This window comes from Manis javanica, chromosome 11, assembly GCF_040802235.1.
Source record: "Manis javanica isolate MJ-LG chromosome 11, MJ_LKY, whole genome shotgun sequence".
Classification (NCBI taxonomy): Eukaryota; Metazoa; Chordata; class Mammalia; order Pholidota; family Manidae; genus Manis; species Manis javanica.
The window spans coordinates 42,453,338-42,471,344 of record NC_133166.1 but is presented as its reverse complement, the minus strand read 5'-3'; positions in this window follow the sequence as shown (position 1 = coordinate 42,471,344).

Below are 18,007 nucleotides of genomic sequence, written 5' to 3'. Positions count from 1 at the left end.
ATTTCAATTACTGAAATCCTTTATTAATATAAAGCCTTCAAGTTTTTAAAAATGTATTCCTAATATTAGAGAAACGTTTATGATAACATTAATTTCATGGGATGGAATGGAAGTATGTATTTGCATATAAAATGAGAAAAGTATATGCTCTGATAGTTCACTGCAGAATTAGTTCTAATACAAAAATAAAGGGATGCCTAAAAGTTCAAAATGAAGGGAATACCTAAGTATAATGTATTCCTTGCTGGAACTTTTAGTTAATCAAAAATAAGTGAGAAACAAAGCTGTGAAAATAAGGTCTACAAGAAATAAAACAGACTAAAACATAACATTTGTTTGCAATAGGACAGTATACTTTTTTCTTTTTTAAATTAACATATTTTACTGTGTGGTTATTATAGTTACAACTGAAATACTTTGTGATATGATTTGAAAAAACAAGGTGTGGTAAACATAATGCTAAAAAATCTGTATTATGCTGTCTTCCTTTTAATAACTTCTGGTTGTTAACATCCTTCTTTCACTTGCAGTAACAGCTTTTACTTAAGTGTCAACTTCACTTGTTTCCAGTGAGCTCTTAAAGAGCAGGATTCTATTTCATACATCTGGGTATCAGGCCTCTGACAGCTCCTAGAGAGTGAGGCTGTTCAGAGGGTCCGCCCTGGGTGATGCCAGCCTGTCTCATTTCAAACCGCACTTTGCCACTTACTGACTATGCAATATTAATTTCTGAATCTACTAGAAGATAAAGTAATAATAATATATAATAGCAATAACACTTGCCTCATAGGATCCTTGTGCCCGGAGCAGAGAAAGTGCTGAATATATTTTGAAGGCAACCAAAAACAAGTTCTACATCTTAAACCTCATTGTGCGCACTTCCCTTGGCACCACAGTTTTAGACCAATATTTGCTTATTACCTGAATAAATCAGTGAAACAAAGAGTGAAATTCTCTGGGTGAGTGAGGAAAGAATGTAGGCATCCTCTTAATAGTATGTTAGGGACGACTCAGCCACAAGGAGTCTGTGCCAAGTGAGGCTCTGAGGAGAAACAAGAGGCAGGAGCCCCTGTGCTCAGGGATGTAAGAAGCTAATGAGGAAAATGGACAAATAAGCAGTAGGTGAAAGTTCAGGGACATGAATCCTCTGAGAGAGCAAGGTCCCAGCATCTATGGAACCTCAAAGCAGGGCATTCAGCCTGGGGAGGGGTGCTCAGAGGTGACCTTCCTGAATTCTGAGGTTCCAGTGGAACTGGTCCCATTCAGAGAAAGAGAAATTACAGGAGGAAGAAAAGGTTTGGGGCTCAGTGGAGCTGGCAGTTTATAGCAAGCATGAAGGGCTGCTGCAAACCACAGCATCCCATGAGCACACCGAAGCAATTGGATATACAGTTCTGGCTGGGATGAAAAAAGGTTTTGTGGCATCTGAAGCTTTTCAAATAAGTCTCCTTAGTAAAGGAAGACAAACCGTAGATAAAAAGTAGGGATGAGAGTGAATGCTTTAGTATTTGTATAGAATTAAAAAGAAGAAACCACAATATGCTGCATTATTTTTTAAGTTGACAAATAATATAAATATCATAAAACCTGAAAATGCGGCAAACCCATTATTTTTATTAATCTGTTGAGTGGAACACTCCATAATGCTTTTGTGCATTTCTAGCTATGTGATCTTCAACTGTCTCAACAAAGAACAGCAACTTCATATTATTTTTCATAGAGAGAATAGAAAGATAATTATCTTTCTTGCAGCATATCAGATTGAAGTTTATTTTTATTATAATCATTTATAAAGTTTCTTAGTTTCCAGTCCTTTGTTGATAATCTGCCTATGTAACTTCCTCTGTCGTTCTTACTCAGGAAGTCTTTCTTCCCCAAGGCCAAGCCCTCAGTGAATTCCAACCTTCTCATCTCACCTGCTGTGGCCTCCATTTAGCTCAGCTAGGTCCTTGCTGTCCCATCTTCCCAGTCTATGAGTCCTGGGATGGGGAAAGCAGAAAAAATGGCCATGAATCCAGTGCTCTGATGGTTCCCAAGCAAGGAGTAGAGCACTATCTTTCTCTAGCTTATTCCCTAGGTTCGAAGATAGGGTCCAAAAGTTTGTTGAGATCCACCAAGGGCAGGAGGTCCATGGGAGATGGAGGAAGGCAGACGGTCTCTGTAGGGCAGGCAGCCCAGAAGATTTACCCACAGCTGCAAGATCAACATGAGGGCAAAGAATGACCCCAAATGGGGCAGCACTCCCTGATTCAAGCCTGTAACTGGAACTACACTACCCCTCCTGTGCCTTGAAAAGAACATGAGGAGACCTACAAGGATTCTGACAAGAAAGGAGCTCTTCCGCTAACGTGTCATTAACTGTGTTTCTGAGTCCTGGCATTTAGGCTGTAGAACACTAGTTCCTAAAGCATATACACAAGTTATAAGATACAATTTTTGTCTTGGAGAAGCTGTTATTCTCATTGGCAAGCCCACATTGTACACTTGTATATATAATAACCAAATGCAATTTTACCCAGGAGCTATTCATAAATGTTAAATAAATGTCACAAACAATCGATGCTAGAGAAAAGGGGCAATCTATTCACACTGGGTGGTCAGAGGGTCAGAGAGGGCTTCATGGGGGAGATGAGGCTTTAATAAGGACTTGAACCACCAATAGAATTTACGTAAAGAAAGGCAGGTGGCAAATCATTAGAACTATGAAAAAAATTAAGAAAAATGGCTATATGGATGTTGCCAGTATTTATGAAAAAGTAGTCTTCTAGTCTATAGTTATTCATAAAAGAGATGGTTAAAATTCCATCTTTAGGCCAAGGAGAAGCAAAAAGAGAATTATTTCCACTCTTTGATAGCAGATAGAAAAGACATTATGAATTTATAAAAGCAGGAAAAATGAATACAAAATCAATCATAAATACCTGTAATAAATACACCTGCGTAAATTGGCTATGAAAGTTGTCAGTATTCTTTGGTGGGTAGAATCTGTAGCCTCAATTCCCTAGAACATCCTGCATGAGAGAGAAACTCTGCACGTCACTTGAGGGACTTCAATAATAATGTTGGACAAAATAATAAGGGATGCTCCCTGGGCGGCTAACTGGATTACAAAATCAAATCCTGGTGCTGCATTAACCCCATTATCTCAGTGTTCAAGCTGTTCACAAACAATGGGCTGGATAGTACGGATTTGCATATTCAGAGCAATTGTATTGAAACAAGAATAATAGAGATTAAAATATATACTGATAATTTTTCCTCAAATTATAATTTTAAAGTAGAAAAGGAGAATATAAGAAGTTTTATGGAAAAGAAATAGCTGCATTAATGCCAGTGTAAGCTTTGTTTTTCCAGCACTCCAAAATTCTTCCATTTAAATTTTGCCACATTATCCCCAGTTTCACTAGCAAGACTCATTTTCTTTCTCCATTTATTAAATTTAAATCTGGGAAATCTAGAGTTTAAAAGGAAAGAAATTTGCATTTCTAATAAACATCCCAAAATTTTTGCTTGAAAGCTAAAACTTTCAAATTAAGATTGCTTATCAAGGACATTTAATATATCTTTATCAAACATTGGTTACTAATTTGACCTTCTACCTCATTCCACCCACTGTGACCTGCCCAGCCTCAAAGAAAAATAGTCTGTATATATTACTCAAATATCCCATTAAAATTTTGCTTCTGAGTCCAAATGTACATATCAGTACTTAACATTACATATTATATTTCCTGATGGTCACTTTCCCTTAAATATATATCTGTTAAAACAAAATGTATTTTGCATATAAACGTTCTTCTTATAAAAATTATAGCTAACACGTATTGAGTGTTTGCTGTGTCAGATACTTTGCTGAATGTTTCACATGTGAATTATGTTTACTACTCATAACAGCCTGATGAACTAGGTACTAGTACTATCTGTACTTTATAGGTAAGCTGAGATGCAGAGAGGTTAAGAGAAACAAATCCAGTCAAAACGATTATAAGGGACTGTATGCTTAACCCTAAGTTACTGTTTCTCATAATAGTATATAAAGGAAGGGCGCTTAATGGAAGTGCAGTAACTTGTAATTAAATTGGAATTCTAAGATGCGTAAGAACTCCTTTACTGAAGAGATTTACTTTTTAAATGAAAATAAGAAAAGAATTATATTTTGTAATATTAACCATAACCTCCTCTCCCCAATTCACTCCTCTGAGGAAAATTAAGATTTGCCCTACCTATAGTTATTAAATGTCTAATATGTATAGATTATCTAGTGTTAAAGGACTGTAGGTCCCATGGTTGAAGAAAGAGAGTCCCAGGACATCTAAGTCACGTAGGTAAATTTTGAGCAGGAAATGTGAGTGTGTGTATGTACGTGTTTTCTGATTCAGGGGTCTATGGCTTTCATCACCCTTTCTAAGGCTTAGTAACAATGCAAAGTTAATCACCATTGTCCTAGAGGTTATGGACCAAGGAAGTCTCCTTTTCAACTAGGTCACTTAGGATTCCCAGCATAGGTCAGTCCTCTGTCTACATATATCCCTAAGAACTCATTAGAACCCAGTGTTCCAATGCAGGTGAGAGCTTCAAACACTATATTTTTGAAAAGTACAAGTTTTTCTATATTCCGTGGTGTGTGAATGAGGATCCCAGCACTTGGGCTCAGCCATCTCTATAATTCTTTCCACTCTGCACCATGTACCCCCAAATGGCTCAACATCTACATTCCCAGGAATGATGGAATGACAGAAAAACCCCTGGAATCAGTGAAGATAACTTTTTTTAACCTTTATTTTAGAGATCAATTTGGGGTCAAATCATTCTTTACTGGAATATCAATTTAAAGAAAATTTGAAGGCATTAGCCTATAATGTGTGGTGTTTAAAATGAGAATTTTTTTCCAATTCTTAGGGACAGAGATAACAAGCACACTATATTTAAAATTGTCTATATTAGATCAAAATTAACTTTCACTCACCATTATTCTTATATTTATTTGGTATTGGTCACCATATCCGTGAATCAATTTTCAGAGAAGAACTGCTTGGGGATTGGTATATGAACTTAAACTGCATCCTTAGGGGATGGATAAGGAGCACTAAAGTCATTGTCTTTTAAATCAGGCTGCCTAGATTCCGCTTCCAGATCTATGTCTATGAAGCTCTCCATGTCTCTCTTCCCTCCTGACTCTTTATATCAAAGCAAACAGATAATTTTAGGGGCTAACGTATGAGACTTAGCATAGAAACACACAAATCACTTTTGAAGTACCTCTGTTACTCTCACTGTTAGGGTGTCTCATTAGAAGGATTAAACCTGCAGTTCAGAATAATTGTTTGGGGGTACTTGAAATAAATTGAATATTACACATGAAAAATGGTCATGGACACATTTTTAGTAGCTTTCCAATTCCAATGATATCTATCATGAGGCACTTGAATGAACAAGGCCTTTTGAAAAGTTTTGAGAATAGACAATATTGCTTCTCCTTGAAAGGAAAGTATTCCTATTTATGTCTTCCCCTTGTGTATAGGTACGTAAAAAGAAAAACTGCATATAAAATATCCACTGTTTAAGTGTTCCATAGCTTTCTTTAGTTTTCAAGAAGGTATCCAAACTCCAAAACCAGCATGTAAGGCTCCGGCATATAAGGCTCCCATTTTAGAAGGTTCCATACTGGCTCTACTTTGGTCATACTCTTACCCAGGGAAGAGAGTACTGTGTGGTCAAGGGGAGAGCACAGTCTAGATCACTCTCAGGATCCTTGGCTTCATCTAATGTCCTGACCAAATGACCCTGAACTTTCTTCTGGGACCTGCAACAGCCTCTTCCAAGCTCCCTTCTCCCAAGAGTGAACTGTGTCACCAGTAAGTAAGTCTCCATTCCCAGTGAATTTCCACAAAGTCCCTGTTTAGGAGATGTGGCAGAGCCATGTACTAGAGTGTGCCCATGTTTGAGGAACAGGCCCCATCTGGTACAAGGTGAAATCAGGTGTGGAGAGAAAAGAAGGGAAAATTGTAGACCAGCTCTTGTCTTGTTGGGCCATTCTGTTGACACTCATGAAGTCCAACATTTCTAGATAATGTACTGATCTGCCAGGCCAGTATGAAGGTAAAGTGTCATGAAGGAAAGTGCATGTTTTATTTAACAACATTATGTAGAACTTCTGAAACCTTAGACACATGATAAAGGGCCTTCATGTGTATTCTTTCCCTGTGTCCCATTAAGGGCAGGTTACTTCCTAATGGAGCCTTGACTTTCTCCCCAGCACCATTTCTTTCAACATCATCATTTCTACTAGGATGTGAACTTGAAATGTACTTAACTAAACACAAGTGCAAGGGAAATACTGAACCAATAGAAAATAATATCTGTGCCAACTTACTAATATTGGTCACTGTATTATTTGAATAATAAAAGAATTTTGGAAGGGGATATTTGAATAAAAATATTCTGGGAATTCTAAACTAATAAAAGTATTTTTCCAAATACCATGTCTATGTTTATAATCAGTTTCCATCTGCCAGTACTTGTATGACAACCTAAAATGGATTTAATGTTTTTTGCTTCTGTTGTCTATTTGTTTCCATGATCAGAGGTCGCTATGGAATATCTGCTCTACTTTACCTCAAAAGGTCACCACATCTGAGAATACGAGGTATTATTTCAGCAACTAGAAACAACTTTTAAAATCCATTAGGGATTAAAGATGGTGACATGAGAGGTGAGACAGAGGCTTCCTCCTAAAAATGCATATAATACAAAAATATAATTAATACAACTAATCCTGAGCAACAGGAAAGAGGACTGCACCAGACTGCATACACCTGGAGAAAAGAGCAGACCTCACAGAACTAGGTAAGGTACCGAAGCAGTGGCCTGGCGGGACCCAAGGCCCGCCCCCACCCCAGCTAACTGGCCAGTGAGAGGAGGACAAATGGAGCGGGGAGGAAGTGGAGGCCTGAGACTGCTGAATACCTAACTCCGGAGATCTGCTCTGGGAGCACAAATCTACATTTCGTGGTGCTTTCATGATACTCTCATGATTAAAGGGTTGGAAAACTAAGACAGGAAGAATTCCTGGAGAGACTGAGAGCAGGGATCCATATCTGGCTGCACTGGGACAAAAGCTTATACCTGTGTGCTCGGCCCACTGGTTCAGGCAGTAGAGACAGGCATAGCAGTCGGGAAGCAGGGAACAGCTCTTTCTACCCCTCAGGCACCAATACCGCTCCCCTGCAACCCCCGACATTGCTTCAGGGGCTGAACAGCTCCAGAGAGTAGAGCTTCTGGACACTAGAGGGCACCATACACTAATATGAGATGCCAAAGAAACCTGGTCTAGAGTAAAATTCATGTAACTCCAGAGAAAGATTTAAATGACAAGGACCTTGTGACTCTTCCTGAAAGGGAGTTCAAAATAAAAATGATTAACATGATAATTGAGTCACGGAAAGATATTCAAGAATTCAGAGATCCAAAGGGGAAGGGTGGGAAGGCGCTGTGGAGAGGGAGGGAGAAGGGTATTAAAGGTATTATGATTAGTACTTATGGTGTGGGGGTGATCATGGGGAAGTCAGTGTAGCACAGAAAAGAGAAGTAGTGACTCTGTGGCATCTTACTACATTGATGGACAGTGACTGCAATGGGGTAAGAGGGAGACTGGATAATATGGGTGAATGAAGCAACCACATTGTTTTTCATGTGAAACCTTCACAAGAGGGTGTTATCAATAATACCTTAACTTTAAAAAAATTATAAATAAATAACATGCAGAAGAAAGAAACAGTTCAGCTAGTGGACCTGCTATAAATCACACAGGTATTTGTGAGAGAGTGATGGGGGCGCTTGAACACCGCTTATACTCTATGCGGAGGTTGGGGACGGACTTGGACAGGAAATCTCACACGAGATTCATCTTACGTGAACAAGAACAATGAAACACTTGAAGGAATCTGAAAGCCGACTTTTATCCACGGTGGCGCCACATTCCCAAGTGGCAAAGTGTGCAGGGAAACCTTTCATGCCCAAACCCGCCCATCACGGTGCTTTGGGGGCGCCTGTGCAAAAGGCCTCTGTCAGGCTGATGTAAGATCTGCGGGCCTGACACCGCCCCCGTGACGCCCTCCCCGCCACAGCCCCGCCCTGGCTGCCCTCGCGCTAGTGCGCATGCTCCGAACCACGCCCCCTGTGTCACAGAATGTCTCCCGGGCAACCACTGACGCGCTGGGGAGGAGCTGGACTCTTGAGTGCGCTGAGTGGAGCTCAGAGCTTGGGACTGCAGAGAGGAGAGCAGTTGCTGAGCGGCTGGGCGGCCCTATCCGGGCCTGTTTAGTGGAGACGTCTGCCGAGAGGCGCTGACTGTGCCCTTTTGACAGACTGGAGACTTTTGTGACTATGGATGTTGAAGATAAACCATGTTTTTCTAGTTTAGAGGAGGAAACTGCTTTCTGGAAGAAACTTTCCTTCAAGTATAAACAAAGCTTCCAGGAAACTCTGGATGAGCTACTTGAATTCCAGGAAAGAAGCAGAGAATTAGAAGCAGAGTTGGAGGAACAGTTAGTACTGGCTGAACAAAGTAAGAGAGACTTGCAAGCTGACAACCAAAGACTGAAATACGAAGTGGAGGCATTAAAGGAGAAGCTAGAACATCAGCATGCACAAAGTTACAAGCAGGTCACAGTATTAGAGGATGATTTAAATCAGACTCGGGTGGTTAAGGAGCAGTTGCAGAGGTACGTGAGAGAGCTGGAGCAAGCCAAGGATGACCTGGAGCGCGCACAAAGGGCAGCAGTAGTTTCCCTGGAAGAGTCTGAGCAAAGGCTAGATGAGGCCCTCGAAAGAAATGCATATTTAGACAGTGAACTTGAAGAAAAGGAATCTTCGTTGGCCTCTGTGCAGAGGTTAAAGGATGAAGTAAGAGAGTTAAAACAAGAACTAGCAGCTCGGGAAAGAGAAGAACTGACCAGAAGGCAAACTCTAGACTCTGAAAAGAGGGATTCTGCTGTGCAAGTGTCACTTTCTTTGCCAGCCACTCCTGTTGCCAAAGGAACGGAAAACAGTTTTCCTTCAGCAAAAGCTCTACCAAACCATTTTGGTATGAGCCCACTAACTCCTCCTGCCAGTACATCGGCACTAAACATGGGGAAGGATCTCTTAAGGAAGGTAGTAGGAGCATTCTTATCAAAATTAACAGCTTGCAGGGATTTTCCGGAGTTCCAAGCATCACGAAAATCCTGTATTCCAGGGAATGATAACTGGGTTCACAATCGGCTACAGCGCAAAGCTCTGTCAATCAGGGCATTCGCCTTTGTTTAATAAAGGGGCAGTGAACTCCTCCCCTTGGACTGGGCCCTTGCACCCATTGTTGGCCCCAGATGTGCTGCCTCTCAGTGTGGAACACCCCTGCCTCCAGGTGAGTGCTCCTGCCCTCTCAACAATCCACAGAGAACGGGTCAGTTCTGTAAAGCTGCTTATCACACCGGATTTCATCTTTCTGTGCCTTGCCTACTTTTTTCTTTTCCTCCATCACCAATTGTCTGGGCTTACACCACCCAAATAAAGGTGCTTTATCTAAACTTTTTATCTTAAACTCAGGGTCTACTTTCTTAAGAACCTAGGCCAATACAATTGAAAACTCCCTTTCCCGATGCCTAAAATATGTATTCAGAACTTACTACTCATTTTCTCTTCTATGAGGTCATATACACTGTTATTTACCTTTTTTTCTTTGAAATTTATTGTTTCCACATTGAAAGATTTTTTTTGAGGGGAAAAAAATCCATTAGGAACTCATTCTGCTCTCAGGCCATTAAACTTAGCTGTCTTGCCCATCAGTTCATAAAACTGAGCTGTGAATGACCCCAGCAACTTCTAAGTCATCTCTTTATGCCACAGCAAAAAAAAGAAAAAGAAAAATGGCCAGCTACTGTGCTTAATTCTGATTTAAAAATACTAGCAACTGTGATTCTCAACACAGTTGAGTTGTAATAAATCTTAAAACACTTTTTATAATTACAAAATTAGTTAAAGAAAACTAAAAGCTATAACAGTGATCTGTAGCAGGTATGTTTTGTTTCCCTTTAATAATAAATGGCTTTTGTGCTTTTACTTAGAGTCAAAAAAACAAGGTTTGGCTGTCAAAAACACAGCAATTTGAAAAATGACAGAAACATGTTGTCATTCCTTATTAGAAAGGTTCTCAAGGGGTCATTACACATTTTAATTTTTCACTTAAAAGAGGAGATAGTAATTTTTATGCTTAAAAATCTTATTTAATTGTTCATTTTCTTTTAATCTTCATAGAGAACTTTATCAAAATCAAATGTTATTCTTCTTCTTTCTAATTATCAATGCCTTTTTAAAAAGGCAAATCATGTTAAGTACAAATTATCAGCTTTATAACATATTCTAATCTTTTTCTAAAAGTTGAAAAGTAAACCTTCCATGGTAGAGGACAAATCAATATCAAACCTCATGGACACCTCATGGAAGAGCAGTAGGTCATAATTTAAGTGGAATTCTAGGATGACCAAGAACTCCTTCCAACTCCACAAATGATGTAGAGGTCACTCCCCCACTGGAGAGCATAAATCCATATAGACCATTAGGCCAAATCTTTAGTTAATTCACAATATAACCCAGCCAGGGACACACTGGGCCTGATAGGGAGGAAAGGGACTACATACTGATGGAGTTGAAAAACCTAGTCAGCTGCTAGCAGCCAGAGCAGGGAGACCTTGCATACACTGGACTTGATCCTGAGGGGATAAGATCGAGGGCAGGGGAGTATTCAATTGGCTGAGAGAAGTCTGTCTCTTTGGGAGCACTCTCCTCATGTACAGCATGCATCACCTAGCAAGGACCAGGGAGAGGTTGCAGGCACACTACTAGGATGGCTCCTAGAAGGAAGGAGACACTGATGGTCCATACTAAGTGAGAAATGTCAGAAGTGATGACCAATGGTATAAGAAGGGATGAAATCCTCAGGGAAGTATGGGTGCTAAGTGTGGATTATGATGTAATTCTTATTCTGCCAATAGCTCAAAGGTCATTCATATGATGCCATTGTGTCCCTATAATACACTAGCAGACATCCATCACTCCACACCACCACTCATCAAACCATATTGTGATTGCTGGTTTATTTTCATAAGACAAAAGTGTGGGTTTATGCACTAGTTGGATGCTTCTTTGAGGCTAAGAATTCTATTTTCATCTTTTGCCAACACAAAATAAAGCCTGGTACATGATAATAAGCTAGAATGAAAATAAGAACCAGGCAGACTTACATTAATAGAGCATTTACTATTTTTCAACTGCTATGAACTGCATATTTGTTTTCCCCCACCCCCCATATATGTATGTTGAACTCCTAACCCTTAATCTGATGGTATTAGGACATGGGATCATAAGGGTGGAGTGTTTATAAATGGAATTAGTGTCCTTCTAAGAAGAGATTTTAGAGAGCTTGTTCTCTCTGACTTCTCTGTCATTTGAGAATAAAACAAGAAGTTAACCATCTGCAACCAGGAAGTTGGTTCTCACTAGACACAGGATCTCCCAGCACCTTGATCTTGGACTTCCCAGGCTCCAGAACCACAAGAAATAAATGTTTGCTGTATAAACCATCCAGTCTAACACATCTTTGTTGCAACAGACCAAACTGACTAAAGCACCAACTACTGGACTAATTCCTGGAAGATGATTTCACCCTTAAAACCCTGAAAAATATTTTGTTGTTGGCAAGGAAAAAATTTCCTCTACCCTTCATATCAAGCTGGTCTAGGAATTAAATTGAAAGGAGACAGATTAACAGGACAAAAACCAAAGTTTAATTATGCACCTTCAGGGAATTTATAGATGTAGATTCCAAATATAGGGAGAGTGAGGTGTATATGTCATCTTGAACTAAGGACAATGGGGTAGGGGTCTGAGACTTTAGAAGAAAAGGGAAGCAATTCATAGGGATATAAAAGAGTAAAGATTTGGGAAACAAATGTTTCCTGGGACACACAGAAATAATACAACTTAGAAAGGAATTTTAACGAATTTAGCCACATTCCTCCCCATCCACCATGCCAGGCTCACAGTACAATGTAATTATGTCTGGGGATATCTCTCCTCCTGTAGCATTTCCTCCTTCTGAATTCTTTGTATGCAGTTAAGAGAGAGGAATGTCAGTGTCTTTCTGAGTCTTTCAGGCCTTTATTGTTTTCAACTCTGACATAATGTGCCTGCCAAACTGGTGAATCTTGGGGCAGATTGTCCTTGACCCTACAATGTTATCTCCAATTTATGGGTGTAAAAGTGAGATTGAAAGAGACAAATCCATTTGTTTGCCCATGGTTACATTGCTACTAAATTACAGAACAGACATTTGAATCCAGGCAAACCAACTTCCAAAAGAGTTGAACTGCCTTCCCAGTTAATAGGTACTCAACTGTTGTTCAGTAAATGAAACAGCTATAATTATTAGATATTAAATGTGGAAATCAAATCTCTGTGATCACCATGAGAATCTCTTGGGAGAAGAAAACCTTCTCTAAGCAATATATACACCTATTCTTTTTAATGAATGTATTTCAGTTTAGATTTATACAATTAAAAATATTTAGATACAGAGGTTATGTTCTTGAACACCCAAATCTGTCTTTGCATTCCCAATGCATAGTAAGCCAATCTCTAAGTCACCAGGTTTGAAACAGAGAAATATTTATTATCAGAAGGGCAACACAATGAGAAGGCAGGGAATCTTTCCCCAGTCTGCCTTACCAGATCAGGCAGAGAAACAGTTTATATGTATATTGGCAAAGGAATGCGGGGTTTAGGGAAGAAACTAGAAACTTCATGAAACTTTTTGGAATTATGAACCAATCCCATCTTCCTGGTGCTGCCTAAAGAGTTTTGGCATGGTCCATATTGACTCCAAGTTTTTTATCAGTTCTACAAGAGAGACGTTATCAACCAACTCCCAGCCCCCAACCCCTGCCCAACACACATAATGCCCCATCAGTAACCAGCTTCAGGGAATAGGGCAAAGGAGAAGATTCGGATCCTTGGAAGTTCATGCAACGAGTGAGGTGATTATCTAGGGAAAGCCTAGTGAAGATCTAAGGGAATAAAGAAATATATACCCGGGAGCAGTACAGTACAAAAAGCTCTTTATTAGAAATCACAAATGCAAACGAAACTCTACCCATGGTAGTGAGACTTACGGAATTAGAAACCTTAAAATCAGTTTTTAATTGGCAGGCTGTCACATTGTTGTGATTGTTGTTTTCATCTGTGGTATGTGCGTGCTTACAGTGTGAGGAGAAGGTGGCATTTTATAACTTCTCACGGATGCATTTTGTCTTTCTGATCTCAAGGCTGTAAGTCATATGTAGGTTAATGTTTCATTTTCACATTACATAAGCTCTCTTCCTTTACCATCAATTAATAAAAATAATGCTCATCTTATCTTGAAAAGTCTTACTCCCCACCAGGACCCCTCACTGATCATATATTATAATAAAAATATTATGATTTAAAAACTGAGTTTACAAGTTAATTCATGTGCTTCATTTTCTACTTTTTGCGCTTACTAAAAAAGAATTGCTCTTTGAAAAGAATTAAAAATCACAAGTTTCTTTTAGCAATGAAAAAAGTTTTCCCATTCAGAATACAAAAGTACTAAAAGTATTCTATGATTTTTCACAAAACCATACAACACAGTTGTAACCCTCGGGTGAAAATCCCGGAGCAAAATACCTCTAGAAATACCTTTCTGAAGCCAAAATCAGTCTAAGGGAAAAATAAAGTTAAGAATCCCTTTTATTTCTTACAAGCAGTCATCTGGACTCTCTCTCGATCAGGCTGCAGCAGAAGAGAGCTCCCCGCATCCTCTCCAGGCCAGATAAACCCTCACACACCCTGTGATTTCCTATTGATATGTATATGGCACTCTTCTCCACCCCTTGAGACACCTATTGATATGCAGATGCACTAAAGCCAGGCCAGAGATTCTGAAAATGTTGCAATTTTACCCACAGCCCACCCCTCCAGGAATCTTGCATCACAATCTACATATTCCCCATTTCCACAATGGCCCCTGTGTGAGAAAACTGGAGCATTGTGATGAGACTAATGACACACAATAGCAACAGCAATAAAATCATGATAATCCTCAAGCTGGAGGATGCAGCTAGGTTCAAAATTCCTATTCAGATTAAGCCCATAGCTCACCCATTCCACAGGCAGTCAGTAGCTGAACAGGTAGGGAGCTCAGAGCAATCATCATGTGGTAGCTGCTGCCAGGGGATGCATCCAGGCCACAAGGACTGAAGAAGAAAATAACTTTAAGGGTGATAAGATACATGTTTTAATGATACCAGCATAGGCAAATCTTGTCTGTCAGGGAGGATATGTGCAAGAGAGTGTTCCTGGGATCTCGTCCTGGTCTGATATATCAAAATTTCAGCTCCCTCCCTGTGGGAGTTACAGATTAGTCAATATATAGGTCTATGGGAGGTGTATGCACTGTCTGTGAAGATAAAATAAAACTTTCCCATAAGATGCTCTTACTTCCCAGACATTTCAGGTACATTACCAATCTTTGATCTTTGGGGGCCACTCTGCTGTTACTCCAGAATACACATGAGGGCAGCTTCCAGGCCTTTACCCCAAGGTGACAGATGGGCCAGCCATTGGTGGTCTATGTGTTGAAAAGTCCAGGGCCACGTCCATTCAACAGTGTCTCCAGGGTTTAATGAAGTAGGAACTGGCAACACGATGTTGCTCTGCTAGACATACCCTGTCTTCAATAACTCCTCTTTGGTTTGCATATACAGTTGTATAGAAGACGCAGCAATGTGTGTGACCATATCCACAGGGTAAAGGCTTCTTTTCAGAGCTTCTCATTTAAACACCATAGCACTCTCTATAAGTGAAATGACCAGTCATGTAGGTATTGGGTGTCCAACTTCAGGCCAGATTTCAACAAACCATTGTACTTTTCTATCATGCCTGCCCCAGGAGGGTTACATAGTAAATGAAATTTCCATTTTATTCCTAATTGCTGTACACATTGTTGTAATGTATGTCCAGTAAATTGGGTGTCTTGAATCACTCTCAATCACTTATGGCCAGCCATAGGCTACAAAGAAATGCTCTATGCCTCTCTTGGTGGCTTGCTGATCTGCACAATGTGCACAGAAAACAACCAATAGGCCAGTAACTGTATTCATGTAAGTCATGGCATACTGATATCCTTCTGATACAAGTAGCGGCCCAATAGAGTCTATCTGCCACCTGACAGAGGGTATTGGCCCACTTACTATTGTCCCATGTGGCTGTAGGACTCATGGTAAGTCCCTCTTGGAGCACACAAGGCACTCCTTTCTGGCTCAGATGACTTCTTTAAAGGTCAACATCAGGCCCCACTGATGGGCTACAGCCCACATTGTCTTTTGCCCTGAGTGCAACAAATGCTGACAGAACCATTGGGCCACATCAGAGGCAGGCTTTCCTTCTAGCCAACAGACCTGGGTGAATGTGTCAGCTTCCTCATTCCCTGCAGATGTCAAAGGCAAATGGCCAGTCACATGATATACAGTAACAGTCTTAATCTGACCAGAGGCCCATAGGTCTTGCCACACTCTTGCCCCCAAAGGGGCCATTGACAAACCATAGAGGTAGCATGGTACCATGTTGGTAGCCACAGGGTCAAGCTCTAATAGATGGTCCAATTGTCAGTACAGACAACTAAAGGGAAGGGCTCCTGAGTGATCATGAGCCATACTGCATGCAGCTCAGCCCATCAGTTGCTTTTCCATCCCCAATCCATATTGTCTCAGTCTTAGGATTTAAAGCTCTTCGGGGGCTGCCCACGACTGGAGCCATCTGTATTCTGAGCATCTTCAGGTATAGGGGATTTCCCCTTCTGATAAGGACTCTCAGCTCCCAATGGCTCAAAAGCAAGTTCTTCCTGCTTTCCACTCGTATATGTCACTGGCCCCTGTAAGCATTGTAGTTCTTCACTTAAGGGGCTAATAGAGAGGGTGCTACACCATTGTAAATGTGCACCCCATTTGGCCATTGTAGGTGTGCCACACTGCTCTGTGGCCTTTGCATCCATTCTCACATCCACCCGGCAATGGAATAGGTGATTGTTTGTTGGAGCTGTTCTGGTGATGGGTTTTGAAACCAGCACTGTGTGGTACACAGCAGCCAGTTGCTTCTCTATCAAGGTATAGCAGACCTCTACTCCTTTCTCTAATTGTAACCAGAATACAATGGGTTGGCATGTCCACTCAAGCCACTGCCATAGACCCCATCCATAACCATTTTCAGTTATATGAACATCTAGCACACAGGGCCTTGATGTGTCCATTACTCTCAAAGCCTGTATGGTCCTGACTGTTAGCTTAGCAGCAGTAAAAGCACAGGCACATGTCTCATCCCAGTCCCATCTGATCCCCTTTCATAGCAGCCTGTATAAGGGCTTCAGAATTTGTGCCAAGTCCAGGATAAACAACACTCTCCAGTAGCCCAGAAGACTCAAAAACTCTTTTAAGACTGCCACAGTGGAAGGGGTAGGGAAATCCTGGACCTTGTCTATGACTGCTTCGGGAGTAACTTTAGTTTTACCTGACCAGACAACCCCCAAGAATATTACAGACAAAACAGTTCCCTAAGCCTTGGTGCTGTTCACAGCCCATTCTTTCTCCTGTAGATGTTGCAGCAGTCCAGGAACTGCCCCTTCTAAATCTGCAAGAGAATCAGATGTGAGCAAATATCATCAATGCAGTGATACAGCCTCACCATTTGTGGTTTCTTCCATGTGACCGATTCCTTGGCTACAAGTCCATGACAAATGGTGGGACTGTGGAGGTATTCCCATGGAAGGACAGTGAATGTCCACTGCCAGCCTTCCCATGTGAAGGCAAACTGCTCCTGACTTTCCTGTACTATGTCAATAGAGAAGAAAGCATTAGCAAGGTCCACAACGTAATGATACATCCCCAGTTCATGACTTGGTATGTCCGTAAGTACTGCTATAGAGAGGACAGCAGCATGCAAGAGGGTTTGACTTTATTCACTTCCCTGTAGTCCATGGTCATAGGCCAGGAACTGTCTGGCTTTCTCACTGGCAACACTGGAGAATTAAAAGGACTATGAGTGGTTTTATGATGCCCACCTTTTCCAACTCTTGTAGCGTTTCTCTAATTTCCTTCTGTCTCCCAGGTAATTTATACTGCTTAGTATTTGTCACCCACCCTGGTATAAGCAGAGCTACAGGTGGGTGCTTACCATGTCCCCTCAAAACTGCCTTTACCACACATACCCTCAGTATGAACTCACCTGCAGTGGTCTATAACCACAGGTCCTGCAGGATATCCACCCCCAAAATATATTCCATCATGGGAGAAATATACACAGTGTACTCCTTTGGGGATAAATACCCTATCCTCTACAGGATTTGGGCATTCTTCACTCTAATCACCTTATCCCCATAGTCGTCTATCACAGAGCAGGGGTTCCAGGAAAATGCTCAGGGTTGCCATAAATCAGAGAACATTCAGCTCCTGTATCCACCAGCACCAGGACACATTGTACATTCACAGGGGACCAATGAATTGCTAATTCTATATGTGACCTCTGATCCCTGCCATGTCCCCCAAGGTGGGGGCATTGACCCTCCCCTCAGTCAAACTGCAATTCCCAGTCATGGTCCTGTGGGGGTGAGGGCCCAGGTGGAGCCTGAGTGCAGTCTTGCATGGACACAGGTCAGACATGGGTTTTTGCCTCCAGCGTCCGTGTCCTGGACTTCAGTGGCTGGAACTGCTGCTCTGGCTTTAATTGGTGCCAGAGTTCTAATAAAATCCTATTGTGCTGCCCATCAAGTTTTTCTTTCACTATCCTGGCCTTTAGCATATCAACCCACATCTGGATCTTCAAGACATTCGGGGGTCCCTTTGCATCTCCCCTTTCAGTTGTAACCTGTAGTTCCTTCTGTGCTTTTATTGTTTCAACCTCC